Source organism: Aotus nancymaae, unplaced genomic scaffold, assembly GCF_030222135.1.
Source record: "Aotus nancymaae isolate 86718 unplaced genomic scaffold, 86718_ANA_hifiasm-v0.15.2.pri h1tg000064l_0, whole genome shotgun sequence".
In the NCBI taxonomy this organism is placed as follows: domain Eukaryota; kingdom Metazoa; phylum Chordata; class Mammalia; order Primates; family Aotidae; genus Aotus; species Aotus nancymaae.
In genome coordinates, this window is record NW_026988478.1 from 1,398,493 (window position 1) to 1,414,359 (window position 15,867).

The 15,867-nt window shown below is 45.7% G+C and overlaps 1 protein-coding gene across 4 annotated transcripts in view; it reads right to left on the bottom strand.

The window, feature by feature from the left end:
- Positions 1-15,867, bottom strand: part of CTXND1 (cortexin domain containing 1) — a 49,637-nt gene that overhangs the window by 32,892 nt on the left and 878 nt on the right. The window contains exon 1 of one of the 4 annotated variants that reach the window (XM_064366129.1): positions 8,380-8,427. The exons of 1 other annotated variant lie outside the window; for it this stretch is intronic. The gene's annotated coding sequence lies outside the window, so the exon portion shown is untranslated. Of the gene's footprint in view, positions 1-6,335; positions 6,813-7,698; positions 7,761-8,379; positions 8,428-15,867 lie in introns of those variants that run through there. 2 more of the 4 variants (XM_064366131.1, XM_064366130.1) reach the window with 2 other exon arrangements.

Consider the following 15,867-nt stretch of genomic DNA (forward strand, 5'->3'; position numbering starts at 1 on the left):
CAATCCCTCCTCAAGCAACAGCTCATAGCTGAACAGTTTGGGGCCGCGGATACCTCTCGGTGTGCAGGCATCAAGACCTCTAGGCTCTGCCCCAACCAGCCTCACCGGGCACACTGCCAGTAGCAAGCTTGTAGGATGTAAACACTGTTTCCGAAGAGACGATTCTGGTTCTTTATTCATAAATCACTACGGTCATTTATTTTGCTTACGATTCTAGAGGGCGGCTGGGTTCAGCCGGGCAGTCCTCGCATGGAGCTCTGTTGCGCAGTTCCTTTCAGATCCCGGTTGGGACAGCTGGCTCCTGACGTGGCAGCCCCAGGCTCCAAGAGCACGTGTCCCAGGAGAGCCTGGCAGAAGCCATGTGGCCTTTTCTGTCCCGGCCCTGAAGTCATACAACATCACTTCCACCTCCTTTTATACATCGAGGCGGCCGCAGAAGCCCACCTAGTTTCAAGGTCGGGGGCATGGACTCCACCTCTTGGTGGATTGATTGTCAAGGAACTTGTGGACATATTTTAAAACCACTCTGAGGCTCTCACCCTTCCCACCCCTCTCTGCCACCACCCTCTCCCCGTGAAATGCCAGCTGCCTACCTCTGCTGCCCACATCTGTCCATTGTTCAAAGCCTCATCAAACTCCACTTTCTCCGAGATCTTCCCTGGCCACTCCCCGAGCTATTGATGGACAACCCCCCACCCTGCAAGCCTCATGAACCTAATTTATTAGGGGTCATTCTCACAGATTCCAATTTTGTCATGGAAATCAAATAAACAACGACAACACCAGAAAAGCACCAGGGGACAGGCTGGAGGCGATATTAGCATGGCCATTATGTGTCTGAGATCACACACAGGTAGTTGTCTTTTCTCTTAAAATTTTCAGTATTCCAAAAACTTCCACATAGCACATCTAAAACTTGTATAATCAGAAAACCATTTTTTTCCCAAAAAGTAAGCTTAAAAAAAAAATGGTAAACATTTCTTGCTCTGAATTCAAAGGATTCAGCTGTTAAACTATTAAAATCTTTGTCCTCCAAAGGAGCACATTTTCTGAAATTCCAAAGTTCAATTCATATAAAGTGGAAAGAATATGCTAGGAGATCAGATAGGATCAGAGAGAAACTTTTATGGACTTTTGTTGTGGAAGGATCATAGTTAAAAGATACCCTGGCATCAGATCTGGGCTTAGCTGTTTGTCCTTTTGTGATTTTCCACGGCTGGTACCATGAAGATCGGAGCCACATGAGCCTGGACAGGGAAGCTTTGGCTAAAGGCAGTGCTGACAGCAGACTGCGTCGTGACGTCGGTGGAAGCAGGAAATTATGGAGTGCTCTTGTGTGAAACCCACTGTGGGAGTTAATGTATGTCTCTCTACATTTAGAAGGAGAAAGAGTGCATCCATGTCTCTGCCCAGGCAGAATGAGCTGTGGACTTTGGGGGATGCAGAGTTTGAGTCAAGCAACTATGCAAACTGTGCTAATTTGCCCAAGCCGGGTCAGTGATTCTCAGACGTTAGAGTCTAATGTTTATCACGCCTAATAATCTCTCACGGAGTTTGTTTAAAAAGGTCCATTACCAGCTCTGTGCCAGGAAATTCTGGTTCAGGGACCTGAGGCTGGGCCCCTGAATCTGCATTTGGCAATGACCTTACGGTTGATTCTTCTGGCGTTTTTCTGCTGCCCACTTACACGGAAAGGTTTGTCCTCACAGTTAGATTCAGATGTCACATCCATTGTCCCAGGCCTGCTGTGTGACAGGCACAGTGCGGGTTAATTTCATAGGTTCTCTTCTGCCAGCCTGTCTTAAGACTTAGGAGGCCAGTCTTCCCCTTTCCATTTCACCCATGAGAAAACTGGGGCTCAAAGCAGTGGGGAGATGTGTCTGTGGTCTCGCAGCTGGAAGTGGCAGAGTTAAGATTTGAAGCCAGGTCAGGTGAATTTGATACCTGGAGGTTCCCATGCTCCCCTAGGAGAATATCTCCAAAGTTCCACAATTTGTGAGTCCAGCTGCTAAGGTATTGATGGCTAGATCTCTCTCTTCCCCCTCCTTCCACCGTCTTAGCAACATTCCACATTTAGGAGGTGCCTTAAATTGTCCCTCATCCCCCTCACCTATGCTTCTGAGGGGCCTCTAAGAGGGGAGCCTTTTGTCTTGTGTGAACAGACAAAGGGTTAAAGTAAAAGGGTTTTTTGCTGATCTCCAGTGGAGGCAGACGTCTCCTCCTTGGAATCAGAGGTGAAGAATAGCTCTTCTGAATTGCAGGGGTTGGGTGGTCCTGGGGAGGGTGGGGAGTGGGAGTGGTAATGGAGGAATTCAGTTGTAGGTTGAGATCTGACCCTCAGAACACTCAAAGCACCCTCCCTGCACTATCACAGAAACCCATTATCTTTCCGAGGAGTATCATCAGAAACCAGAGACACTGCTGAACAAGAAGACAAATTTTAGGAGAGTTAGATTTCACTGGGCATGCATATTGATTAGCAATAATTTCTTTGTTCACATGGAAATTAGGGAGAGGCAGGATTTTTGCAGTTCAATTTCTTAAAGGTAGCAACTTCCCTCTATTCTTCCGCAGACACTGAGAACGAATATATTAACATTTTAACTGGGGCCCAGGGAAAGGGAACATGCTTTGACTATCACCTAACAATTCTGCTGTGTTGTTGACGCTGATGGAACGCAGGTCACTTCTTAGGAGCTGAATCCAGAATGACAATTGGTCAAGTCAATTGATCTAGTGAAAAAGTGCACGCCTCCAAAACATCAGCTATTGTAGAGGGTACCAGACTCGTCTTCCCGGAGGAGGGTCATCTTGGGAGCTAAATAGCCTAATCTCAATGGAGAGGATGCCCTCCCATGCCCTCCAGGGACCTGAGGCTTGTGGCTGTCCTCAAGCTCACTGCTGTGCCAGCCTAGACTATGCCCTCTCACATACAATGAGCAGACTCTAAAGCCTCATTGCCTCTGGCGTCCTGCTCCTACAAGTCATACCTGATTGGATGCGGGCAGCCCGACGTGGGCACAGCCATGCTCTCTCAGGCCCCGTAGCGATGCATCAAGGCAGCCTGCATCTGATGTGGAGAATCTTGGGGCATGTTTGCCTGAACAGGGGCCATTTCTATAGATGTTCTTATGGCTTACAGGAGAGGCAGGGGAAACGGTAAGGAGAGAAAGAAAGGCACATTAGGGAGACACTTTCAGGAGTTTTGCCACCACATTATTCTTCTGGCTTAAAACTCCTCCATGTCTTCCCATCATCTGCAGTAACCTAACTAGACCATTTCCTAAGCCAATCCCAGGCAGTTGTACAAGAGGATTCTGAAGCCTCGTTCTGGCTCCGTGGGAGGGAAGGAGTATCGTGATTGATTAGCAATGTCTGCTCTGGGCAAGAGAGGGAGGTGGGGCACATGTGTGCCATTTATTTGCAGTTTTCTAGAACACAGGGAGCTCCGTCTGAGCCAAGAAGTCAGGGTAGCTGGAGGGAGCTGGATATGAGGACAAAGGCCACTTGTCAGCTATTAATATCAGCCTCTGAATAACAAACAGGTGTCAGTATACCTGCCACCTCTGGTCAACTCGTGGTAGCCACCTGGGCATGGAGATTCGTGTCTATGGAAAGGACATTGTATTTCAGTCACCCATATCTGCTGCCAGCCCGGGTTACAGGAGTGGCAGCACAATTCCCTGTCTGTCTTTCTTTTTTTGAATTTTTTTTTTTTTTTTTTTTTGGTAGAGACAGGGTCTTACTGTGTTGCCCAGGCTGGAGTGCAGTGGCACAATCACGGTTCACTGCAGCCTTGAACTCCTGGGCTCAAGTGATCCTCCTGTCTCAGCTTCCCAAGTAGCTGAGACTACAGGCGTGCACCACCATGCCTGGCTAATTTTTTAAATATTTTTTTTGGTGGAGATAAGGTCTCACTGTGTTGCCCAGTCTGGTCTCAAACTCCTGGCTTCGAGCAATTCTCCCGCCTTGGCCTCCCAAAGGGCTGAGCCACTGTGCCCAGCCTTGACACCTTGTCTTTCTGACCCTGCTCCAATCTCAGGAGAACTAGGCTCTTTTTCATCATGCCAACCTAAGGACAGGGGTGGAATGCCATTTTGGGGTCTGTGGGATTCTAATGGGACAAGGTCACTAGGAGTCGGATCTTTTAGAGAAAGGATACAAAATTCCCATAAAGACAGAGCATAAACTCTGTAGTGAATATGAAATCTATGCCTTGAGGCCGCTTACTGAGACCCCAGGGTCACACCTTCTGTCAGTCAGTGGGAAAGCTGAGAGCTCGAGTTTAAATGAGAAAGGTTCCTTTCTTTTTATTCCCCAGTCTGGGCCTGAGGGCCAGGGTGATGATGTGGCCATGAGGAGAGGGCCAGGGAGGCAGCTGTTCTGCTTTCAGACTAGACCTTGAGTGAGGCTAGAAGCAGAACTGGGCCGCCAAGCGGGCAGGGCACCAGCAAAGGGGCCTGAAGCCACAGCCACAGAAACACCAGAGGATGCTCATGGGTGTGGAAGCTTCTGTGCTGCAGGGGCGTCTTAGAAGCCTGCAGCTCTAGGGGTGAGTGATGGGCTGGGGATTCTTGGGTTAGGTAACCCAACCTAATCCTTCCCATCCATGATACTGTTTTCCTGTTTCCCTCTGAATGTGTTTTTCCAGGGGCTTCCACCTGGGGGGACCTGAAGCATCACAGTCACTGGGACACAGCAGGGACCCTTCTTGGAATGCCCAGCCCTAGAGACACGTGTTGGAGGACACACAGAGGAAATCTACAGAGCACTGAGGCCCATGATGAAGCGAAAGGAACAGACTCTGGAAGGGAATGGTTTACAAGGACGGTTTGTAAAACACCTATTAGGTGCCAGGCTCTCACACACATCAGCTGTGAGTCCCACAGCAACCCAGCAAGGAAGGTGATGCTGCCCTAAGTGATAAATGGGGAAGCTGACTCTCAGAGGCACTGAGGAGCGTCCAGCAGGTAACTGACCCAGCCGTGACAGCTTACAGAGGGGCCAATATATGGATCATCTCACTTCATCCTCACTCCGTGGAACTGCTCATTACAAATTAATTGTAGCTACATTTTTTTTTTCTGGCCACATATAAGGGCCAGAAATTTGCTATAATTTTCCACATTTATTTGGGTTAGAGACATACCATGCTCTATGCATTCATTACTTGTGTGCTGTTCAAAAATCATAAATAGTATTACTGGGAAAACTGACCGGGAAAAAATCCTTTGGAACAAGAATATATGAATGCAATGATTACACAGAATAAACAAACAGCTTACCCACAATTTCTCTTTTGGATAAATGTAAAGTCATTAGTTTCAGAACAGTTTCCCCAAGGAGGTAAGATTTTGCTTTTTCTCCCTAATGCTTCCTCAAAGCTGGTACATATCTTATGCTGAGCCATCCCTGAAAAGGACTTTATATCAAAGATGTATTTCCCTGAGCAACCCCATACGATAGAGACAACATAGTTGAGAAGAACACAGGCTTCAAAACCAGGCGGCCCCCGCTCAGAAGCCTGATTTTCCTATCTCAGTTAACCTTGGGTCATTCAAGTTGCTTCTCTGATCATTAATTTCCTCATGGGGATAATAATCCTGAGAATTAAATGATGGAATGTGTTAAATGCTTAGTATAGACTAAGTGCCTAATACATGGAACTGATTTTTAGGTATTGATGGTTCCGGGGTTTTTACAAATAAGAGAACTGAAGATCAAAAAGGTGGCTTGCTTAAGGTCATCTGACTAGTGGCAGAGCCAAGACTAAATGCTGATCTGTCCCCCACAAATGCCAGCGTTCTTTCTCCTCTGATGTCCACAAGGCAACTGATATGCACAGTTCTGATCCTGAGTTGTCAAGAAACACACAAATTCCCATTCGCTGACTCTCTGATTGTAGGAAGCATGTAATGTGCTTTAGAAATATTTCCATCCAATGAACCTGGAAACCATCATTCTCAGCAAACTGACACAAAAACACAAAATCAATCACTCATAGGCGGGTGTTGAACAATGAGAACACATGGACACAGGGAGGGGAGCACTACACACTGGGGTCTGTTGGGGGGAAATAGGGGAGGGACAGTAGGGGGTGGGGAGATGGGGAGAGATAGCATGGGGAGAAATGCCAGATATAGGTGAAGGGGAGGAAGGCAGTAAATCACACTGCCACGTGTGCACCTATGCAACAATCTTGCATGTTCTTCACATGTACCCCAAAACCTAAAATGCAATAAAAAAAAGAAAAAAAAGAAATATTTCCATCCGAAACAGTTCTAAATGTTGTCACCTTTAATAGCAAATGTAAGTTATCTAAAAAATGCACTGACATGGACCAGTTCCAGAGCCTTCAGTGCCCAAATTCAGAGTCACTATGATCTTCTTCTGCATCAGAACTTATCAGCAACATTAATCTCAGTCTTGGAACCGTGTCAGTTTTATAAACATTGCTCTTTCTACTGTGGAAAGATGGGATAGTTTAAGGACATTTTCCTTGATATCATTTCATTTTCTATTTAAGTCACGAAAATAGTATTGAATTTGTGTAATATTACACACAAACTACCTTAGGGTTGTATATTTTTAGTCTGTGCTATAATAGTGTGCCCTGGTAGTGTAAATATTTGTTGGAGAAAGATTAACTAGCAAGGCAGTATATTCAGAATGGCTGCCTCTTTCATTAACCCTGTAAGGAAAGAAACCGGAAAGATTCGCAATTCTGTAAATCACAGTTTATAAGCACGTGGCGGCAATCAAACGTCTAGTTGAGCTAGTTTCTTTTCTTTAGGTGTATTAACGTTTATATTATTTTTTAAATAACTCCTTTCTGCCATAACTTTATTTTAAATCTGCATCTTAAACATGTAAGGGCCAGAAATTTGCTCTAAGTTTCCACATTTATTTGGGTTAGAGAAACATTATACTCTATGCATTCATGACTTGTGTGCTGTTAAAAAATCATAAATAGTATTACTGGGAAAACTCATTGGGAAATGAATCCTTTGGAACAAGAATATATGAATGCAATGATTACACAGAAGAAATAAACAGCTTACCCACAATTTCTCTTCTGGATAAATATAAAGTCATTAGTTTCAGAACAGTTTTCCCAAGGAGGTAACGGGATTTTGCTCTTTCTCCCTAACGCTTCCTCAAAGCTGGTACATATCTTATGCTGAGCCATCCCTGAAAAGGTAGCTTTAATCAAAACCCGATCTATAAATCACCTTTAAAGCCTTGGATATTTGGCTTTATGAGGTCTTAAATACACTTTGCAGGTTCACAAAGACCATAAATCAGATTAGTACAGTTCCTCTGGAGAGGTGGCTTAATGAGGGAGAGGGAAGTCCAGAACACCCCAACTCCAGAGCCGGGGACTACACCCCCTAGTTCATAGGATATGTATTTTATGGAAAAGGGTAAGATTGTATCACAGTGTCAAGCCAGAAACTCAAATCCTCTGATCAGAATCAGAGTAGGACTGAGAAGAACCTGCTGGCCACGCACGAGTGGGTTAGAATGGAACTTCTCCCCACGAAGGCAGCACGGGCTTCGATGGGGTATTTTTCCCGGCTCCCGAACCGCATCTGACAGGCCACTGCGGCCCTATTGCACACTGGCGAGGAGGTGCATCAGCCTGGACTTTCTAACAGTTTCCTTTCCAGAACTTTCCCTGTGGCATGAGACTCTTACCAAATTCGGCTCCATAATACTCGCCCCAAAATTAGAACCCAGGATCATTCTCCACGCCTCCACTGATACGGAAAAATACACGAAAGCGTGGATTAGAGCCTTTGCCACAGTTGAGAACGAAATCCAGCGGAGACTTGACGTTTCTTTAGAAAGGCTGCCACCGACTGAACTTTTCCCAGAAGTTACATCAGTGCTGACCTTCACCAGTTACATGGAGAAAAAACCTGTTCTCTGTGACCGGCGGCCACAGGAGACGGAATTTTAGGCGCTGAAGTTGACGAGAAGGACTTCCTAACTGTGATTCAGTTTCAACTCACACTCCCCCTGCCCCTCCGCGGCAGAGAGGCCGGGCCCCCCATGGGGAGGTGAGGCTCAGGGCAGCGCGGGCGCCCGAGCGCAGCGCACACTCTCCGGGTGTCTGAGCCCCGAGCCCCGCAGTGGACTTCCGTGCGGCGCGCACCGAGGCTGCCGTCACCTGCCGCGCGGTCCGGCCCTCCCCGCCGACCCAGGCGCGCCCCGGGCGCAGCGCCGCCGAGGAGGGCACCGGCCGGGTGTCCACGCGGGTCCCCTCGCGGCCCCGGCAGGGCTCGGCCCGACTTCAGCGAGCAGATCCTCCGCCCGCGGCCGGTGACCCGCGCGACGCCCCGGCGGCGGGTCCCGGGAAGCTCCCGCGGTCCTTACCTGGCGAGGCCCGTCGGGGGCGCTCCCGGGGTCCTTGCTGGACCGGCGCCGAGCCCAGGGCGACCGCGGATCTCCGGCTGCGGCGTTTCCCGTCCCCGGGGCGCGGGCGCGCGGTGCGCGAGGGACGCTGCCGAGGCCCCACTCCGCGGGAGCGGCCGGGCTGCGGCTGAGTCAGCGCCCCGGAGGCGCGGGCGAGCCCGGACCAGCAGCCGAGGGGGGCTCTGAGCGGAGCCGCGGCCGCCCTGGCATTTTAAAGGCGAGGCAGCTGGACGCTGTTCAAGCGGAAACGCAGAGAGAAACTTCAGCCCCCGGGGCAGAGCGTTGGCAGCGCGGGGAGGGGGCCCAGGAGCTCCTTGCAGGCGCGCAGACCAATCTGGGCTCTTCTAATACGCTCTTCAAATGCATTTTTTTCAGAGATTCCCTTTACAGTTAAAAAAAAAAAAAAAAATCCCCTAAACAACAACGACAACCAAACCGTCTCAAAGCCTCCTTCTGCAGTAAGCTTACAGCAAGCCAAGCGTTTCCGTTAAAGTTAGGGCAAGGGCAGGGCGGGTTTGGGAAGTCTGGTCAATGCAATTAGACGAGAAGGAAATAAGGTGCGCAAATACTGAAGTTGTGCCTTTGTTAAAAATAAATATATTACACGTGTGTGTGTGTGTGTGTATGTAATATATATGTGAAGCGGGAGAAAAATGATTAGTATTTGCAGCGGATGTGACTGTGCAGTTGGAAAGTGCTAACTGAAGACTGGGTGAAATAATAGCCTTTCCAAATAATTGGCAGGCTACAAAATAAACATACCAAATTTACAGTGTTCTTGTGCACTTACTAACCAGTTTGAAAGGCAAATAAAAATCCCATTCTCACTAATAGCCAAAGCACAGTAGCTAGGAAAATAAACTTATCATGAAATGTGGAAAAAAAAAAAAAAAACCTTCTCTTCTGGGGGACTGGAGAACACTTGAATCTATTATGACACACGCCTTATTCTTGGACAAGAAGAAGCAAATATTGTAATCCTATCATGTCGTCTTTATCTGTCAATTCAGTGTCATCTCTATCAAATTCCAAGTAGAATTTTCTTTTTAGCGTGACGTGAGTCTTGGCATCGTGTGGAAGAATAAAGAGTACAGGCAACAAAATATTGACAAGGAAGGGCGTAAGGGAAGCTAACCCTGCTGGATAGTAAAAAGAAGAAACGCGTGCGCGCATAAATGAATACATACATAAATAAAATGCATTGAGTGCTTACCATTTAAGGGTGTGCTCTACGTGGATTAATGCACTTTCTTCATCACAACGACCCTGTGATGCAGGTACTGATGTACTGCCATTTTCAGATAGCAAATGGAAGCCCAATAGCGCCAAGTATCACGCCCAAGGTCACAGCGGTAGGTGTGGGGGATCAGGGGCTTGATGCAGGCCTCCTGCCTGCAGAAACTATGCATCTGTGCGCTTAAACTCCATCACACGACACCTTGTGTCACAAAGCAAAAATCAGCACATTACTGGTCCGGACATGACTGTTCAATGGAATGCGACGAAGAGCCCAGAATTAGAATTACATGAGAAACTGTGGTGTTTAAGGGACACTTCATGTTAATCAGATAAATGGGTTTTTGTTTTTTTTTTCGAGACAGAGCTTCACTCTTGTTGCCCAGGCTGGAGTGCAATGGTGTGATCTCCGCTCACTGCAACCTCTGCCTCCCAGGTTCAAGTGATTCTCCTGCCTCAGCCTCCTGAGTAGCTGGGACTACAGGCATGCGCCACCATACCTGGCTAATGTTTGTATTTTTAGTAGAGACGGGGTTTCACCATGTTGGCCAGGCTGGTCTCAAACTCCTGACCTCAGGTGATCCACCCACGTCAGTCTTCCAGAGTGCTGGGATTACAGGCATGAGTCACCACGCCTGGCCTAGATAGATAGATTTTTAAATAAATGATATTGGAATAACTAGATAGTCATTAGTGAGAGTGTGGGCAGCTCATTTTCTACTTAGTTCCCCAGATCAAAACAAATTCCAGATCCATCATAAATTGAATATAAAAAAACTGAAGCCGCTGGGCGCAGTGGCTCACGCCTGTAATCCTAGCACTTTGGGAGGCCGAGGCGGGTGGATCACGAGGTCAAGAGATCGAGACCGTCCTGGTCAACATGGTGAAACTCCGTCTCTACTAAAAATACAAAAAAATAGCTGGGCATGGTGGCGTGCGCCTGTAATCCCAGCTACTCGGGAGACTGAGGCAGGAGAATTGCCTGAACCCAGGAGGAGGAGGTTGCGGTGAGCCGAGATCGCGCCATTGCACTCCAGCCTGGGTAACAAGAGTGAAACTCCGTCTCAAAAAAAAAAAAATGAAGCCAAAAAATAATTAGATGAATATATGTAAAAAGTCATAAACTTGGAATTCCAAAAGTCTCTTAAAATATATCATAAAACCATAAAGGAAAAGACTGATATATATGATTACAAAGATCCAAATAAACGTCTTTATGGAAAAAGATACCACAAACAGAATTCAAAAATAAACAACCAACTGGAAAAATATTTGCTATACATATGAGATGGGGTTGCTAAGTTTAACAAATAGAAATATAAACTCAGTTGAATTTGAATTCAGACAGACTATGAATAATTGCTTAGTATGATTATGTCCCATTCATCGTTCGTCTGAAAGTCAAATTTAACTTGATGTCCTGCATTTAAGCTGGCAGGCCTAATATAGCAGCAACATGTTAACATAGATATCTTACAATGAATGCTCATGATCATTTTTTAAAAGGTGATCACCTCAATAGAACAAAGAATAAGGGAGATGAGCAGGCAGTTCACACAGAAAAAATATATATATAAATGTCCCAAATAAGAGAAAACAACCATCCTCTCTAGCACTGAAATAAATGCAAATAAAAAAATTCAGAAAATTGTACTTTTTACCTACCAGCTGGCACATTTAAAAATATTGTACCAATTCGGTGCTGCTGAAGGGTTTGGACAAGTGGACATTCTCTCTCATTGCTTATGAGAATGCGACTTAGTACAATATTTCTAGAAAGCAGTTTGAGGACAAATATCAAATCTAATACTTTATGTACAAGCAAATCCATTTTCAATCCATTAGCTAAAGACATCAGCTGACAAGTGGATAAAATATATATAGCAGGTGTTTGTTGCTTTGCAGAAATAATTTATAATAGTAAAAAATTGGAAACAACCCAAATATCTGTCAATAGGGGATTAGTTATTGAAATATAATTAAATCATAATACTATGCAATGAGACTTACTGTGATGTGCAGGCATTATTCTTTTTTTCTTCGTTTTTGAGACAGGGTCTCCCTCTGCCACCCAGGCTGGAGTGCAATGGTGTGATCTCAGCTCACTGCAGCCTGCATTTCTTGGACTTAAATGATCCTTCCACCTTGGCTTTCCAAGTAGCTGGGACTACAGGTGCACACCACCACGTCTGGCTAATTTTTGCTTTGTTTTGTTTTGTTTGCTTGTTTTTGGTAGAGACAAGGTTTTGCCATGTTGCCCGGGCTGGTCTCAAACTCTTGAGCTCAAGTGATCCTCCCGCCTCAGCTTCCCAAAATGCTGGGATTACTGGCATGAGCCACAGAGCTGGGCTGATGCAGGAATTATTATAAGTACTTCCTGCGTATTAACTTGTTTAAACATCAGAGAAAAACAAAACTAAACTGAATAAAACAGAAACATTGTAAGAAGGTACTATTAGCATCACCATTTCACAGAAGACAAAACACACAGAGAACTAAGCAACTTTCTCAAGGCCTTATAGCTGGAATGTTGAGGACTAGGATTTAAATCAAGGGGGTGTTGTTCCAGAGGCCACACGCTCAGCTGTCGTGCAATGTCGTGTACTGAATGGAATCCCATGATAGCATGTCAGAATAAATGCATCCATAGGGTGGAAGACCACATAGGTGTTAAAAGTGACAATGTGACCCTGTGCTTTCTGACACAGAAGATATGTATGACATACTGTTAAGTAAAAAAAGAAAATGTCAAAACCACATACATGTATGATTCCATTTCCATAATGTTGAATCTATTTATATGTGGTTATGTGTGTGTGTAGACGGAAATGCCTGGATGAATAATCACTGGCATATTAAACAGCCTTTCTTTCTGAGTGATGGGATTTCAGGTGAGTTTTTGTTTTCTTCATTGTAATTTTCTAAATGACTTAGGTTTTGATATTATGAATATACATTTTTAAATATTTAGGAAAAGAGGAAAACAAAACCCTGGTTGGGGGGGGATTCCTATTTTAGGATTCCATGCTCTAGCGGCTTTATATTCTAGGCTTTCTGCAAGCTTGTTACCTCTCCCTTCAAATTCTGACAGCTGAGATAAATACCTAGTTAGGACTCAGCCTGGAGGATCATGGGGGATCTTAGCAGCAGGTAAATCCCAAGCATCCCCATGTGCCTCCTGCTGCCTTTGGCTGAATGAGGAAGATCGTGCACTGGACTATGTAAGTGAATCTTGCTGTTCTCAACAGGGGTGCTGAGAACATAGGCAGGTCCCACCCGTTCTCTGTGACTAGTGTCTTATCTGTAAAGTTAGATGTGTAAGTTAGGGATCTAATTGCAAAATACAAACATTATTTAATACAACTTCTACTGGTTTAACAAATAAGGCATGTTCTCTGGAAGGTTTAAAGAATGTAGAGAGAGTAAGACAACCAAAGTACAGTCAGAACCAAGATGCAATTTCCTCTAAAGAACTGCCATCATCATCGCCTCTAATGCTTCTCCCTCCACTCCCTGTTTCTGCTTCTGTCTGGCATCAGTTTCATCTGTTTAATTCTACACTGTTTTTTTCTCCTTCTCAATCCTTGAAAATATGGCAGTCCCCTGAGTTTTATTTAACATCTTCAGTCACCCAAAGAAATTGATTTTCCTGGTCCTAGGTTTAAAATTTTCAGATGAGGGCTTCATTAACCCAGCTTAGTGGGGGAGTACCTATTCACTGGGGCATCAGTCAGAACAGGCTGGGTTACGCTGTAGTAACAAACAGCTCCTAAATCTCAGCACCTTACAACAACTGAGTTTACCTCCTGCACGTGCTTTATGTCCATTGTGGGCTGGCAGTGGCTTGTCTCCATGTTAGGAAATTTACCTGGGAAGAAGTAATTTACAATTGGAGCATTTTGGTCTCGTGGCAGAGGAAAAGAGCAGACACAGGAAACCGTGAGCTAGCTCTTAAAGCTGCTGCCAGAGTAAGTCATGTGGCCAAGTCTAATACCAGTGGGCCAGTCTACAGCTCTGCCAGAGTGACCATACAGCCAGCAATATAGCCTCACACACCAGTAAGCTGGTCAAGGGGACGGGATCCTAACAGAATATGACATTGACCACCACCACTGGATGGAATAGACAGGGATGCCGTGTTCTGATATGGCTCTGTGCAGAAAAAGGGGGTAGGAACACTGGGGAGACAATGGCATCAATGTTGACCAGAGTGATCATTCAGTTAGGACTCTGTGAAACTGCAAGGAGGCTAAACAGTTCCTGGGGTCAGTTGGGATACCCTGGAAAGAAAGCTGGACTTGGAGTCAGACAGCCCTGGGTTCGAGTTCTGGCTCTGCAACTCACTACGTGTATAATCACAGCCAAGTCGTGGTACAGACTGAGTGCCCCTCATCCAAAATGCTTGAGACCAGAAGTGTTTTGGATTTCAGATGTTTTCGCATTTTGGAATATTTGCATATACATAATAAGATAACTTGGAGACATGACTCAAGTGTAAACATGAAATTCATTTACATTTCATATGCACCTTATATACAAAGGCTGAAGGTAATGTTATATAAATCTTAAAACAATTTTTTGGATTAAACAAAGATTCAACTGTGTTTTGACTGAGGCCCATCACATGAGATCAAGTGTGGAATTTTGATGCTCAAAACGTTTCAGATTTTGGATCATTTTGGATTTCAGATGTTTATTGTTTTGTTTTGTTTATTTTGGGACAGAGTCTCGCTCTGTCACCCAGGCTGGAGTGCAATGGTGAGATCTCCCCTCATGGCAACCTCAGCCTCCTGGGTTTAAGAGATTCTTCTGCCTCAGCCTCCCAGGTAGCTGGAACTACAGGCATGTGCCACTACACCCGGCTAATATTTGTATTTTTGTAGAGACAGGGTTTTGCCATGTTGGCTAGGCTGGTCTCAAACTCCTGATCTCAAGTGGTCCACCTGCCTCAGCCTCCCAAAGTGCTGGGATTACAGGCATGAGCTACTGTGCCTGGCCAGATTTCAGATTTTTAGACTGGGATGCTCAACCCATATTTAATGCCTTCTCAGCCACGAAACAGGGATAGCAATGTTTGCAGGATTGTTGTAGAGATCAAATGCAACTTTGAGGGTAAGCCATCTAGAATAGTGTCATGGGTGAGCTCAGCCCTTATTATTAACCTTTAAAAAGAGATAAAGTTTCCTGTCTGTTCCTATTTAGTGTCCATGGGAGTTAATCAATGTAATCCCTCCAATTTATGTCTGAGTTACTAACTATGGCACTTCCTCTTTCACTCCCAACGTTCAAAACACAAGTCACCTTTAACAACATTAGTTAAGTCTCACTCTCTTGCACCTGGTTTCTGTGGGTATTTGAGCCCCCGAGCCAGCTTATGTGGAAGCCCACCTTCTTTGTGGTAATGACAAAAAGCCCTAGAATGGCACCAACTGTACCTTTCAGACCAATCTACTTGCCTCGCCCTGCATAGAGGTGTCGCCTCTGTCATGAACTTGTACCCAGGGATACCATCAAAAGCCCAGAGTCTGTATCTGTGCTACCCTGATACATTCATAGGTATCAGCACCTTCCTTTTTTGAGACGGAGTCCTACTCTGTCACCCAGGCTGGAGTGCAAAAGCCTGACCCCGGCTAACTGCAACTTCTGCCTCCCCGGTTCACGCGATTCTTTTGCTTCAGCCTCCTGAGGAGCTGGGACTACAGGCACGTGCCACCACGCTTGGCTAATTTTTGTATTTTTAGTAGAAACAGGGTTTCATCATGTTGGCCAGGCTGGTCTTGAACTCCAGACACTGTGATCCACCTGCCTTGGCCTCCCAAAGTGCTGGGATTACAGGTGTGAGCCACTGCACCTGGCCGGTATCAGCACCTTGCACGCAGCAGACAACTTGCCTCTGTGACCACCATGTCACAAAGTAGGCATGTCCTTCTAACTTCTTCATGCCTAATACCTGCCAAAAACCCAGGGATTTCTTTATTTCAATGATGAAATTCACAAGAAGCCAGTCGTTAAAAAAAAGTTTCCCAAAAGCCCTTGGCTGTAACCCAGGCTGGGATGGATGATGACTGACTGCAGTTGGTTTTCTGTATGAAGAGATACATAGCAAGAGGATGGAGGGCACTGCTGCCCTATGGTCAGCTGGTACCGGCTTGTAGAATGCAGTCGTTATCAGGAATTTCCCTGGGTGGTTTTTAAGCCATTGGTAGCTTGAAA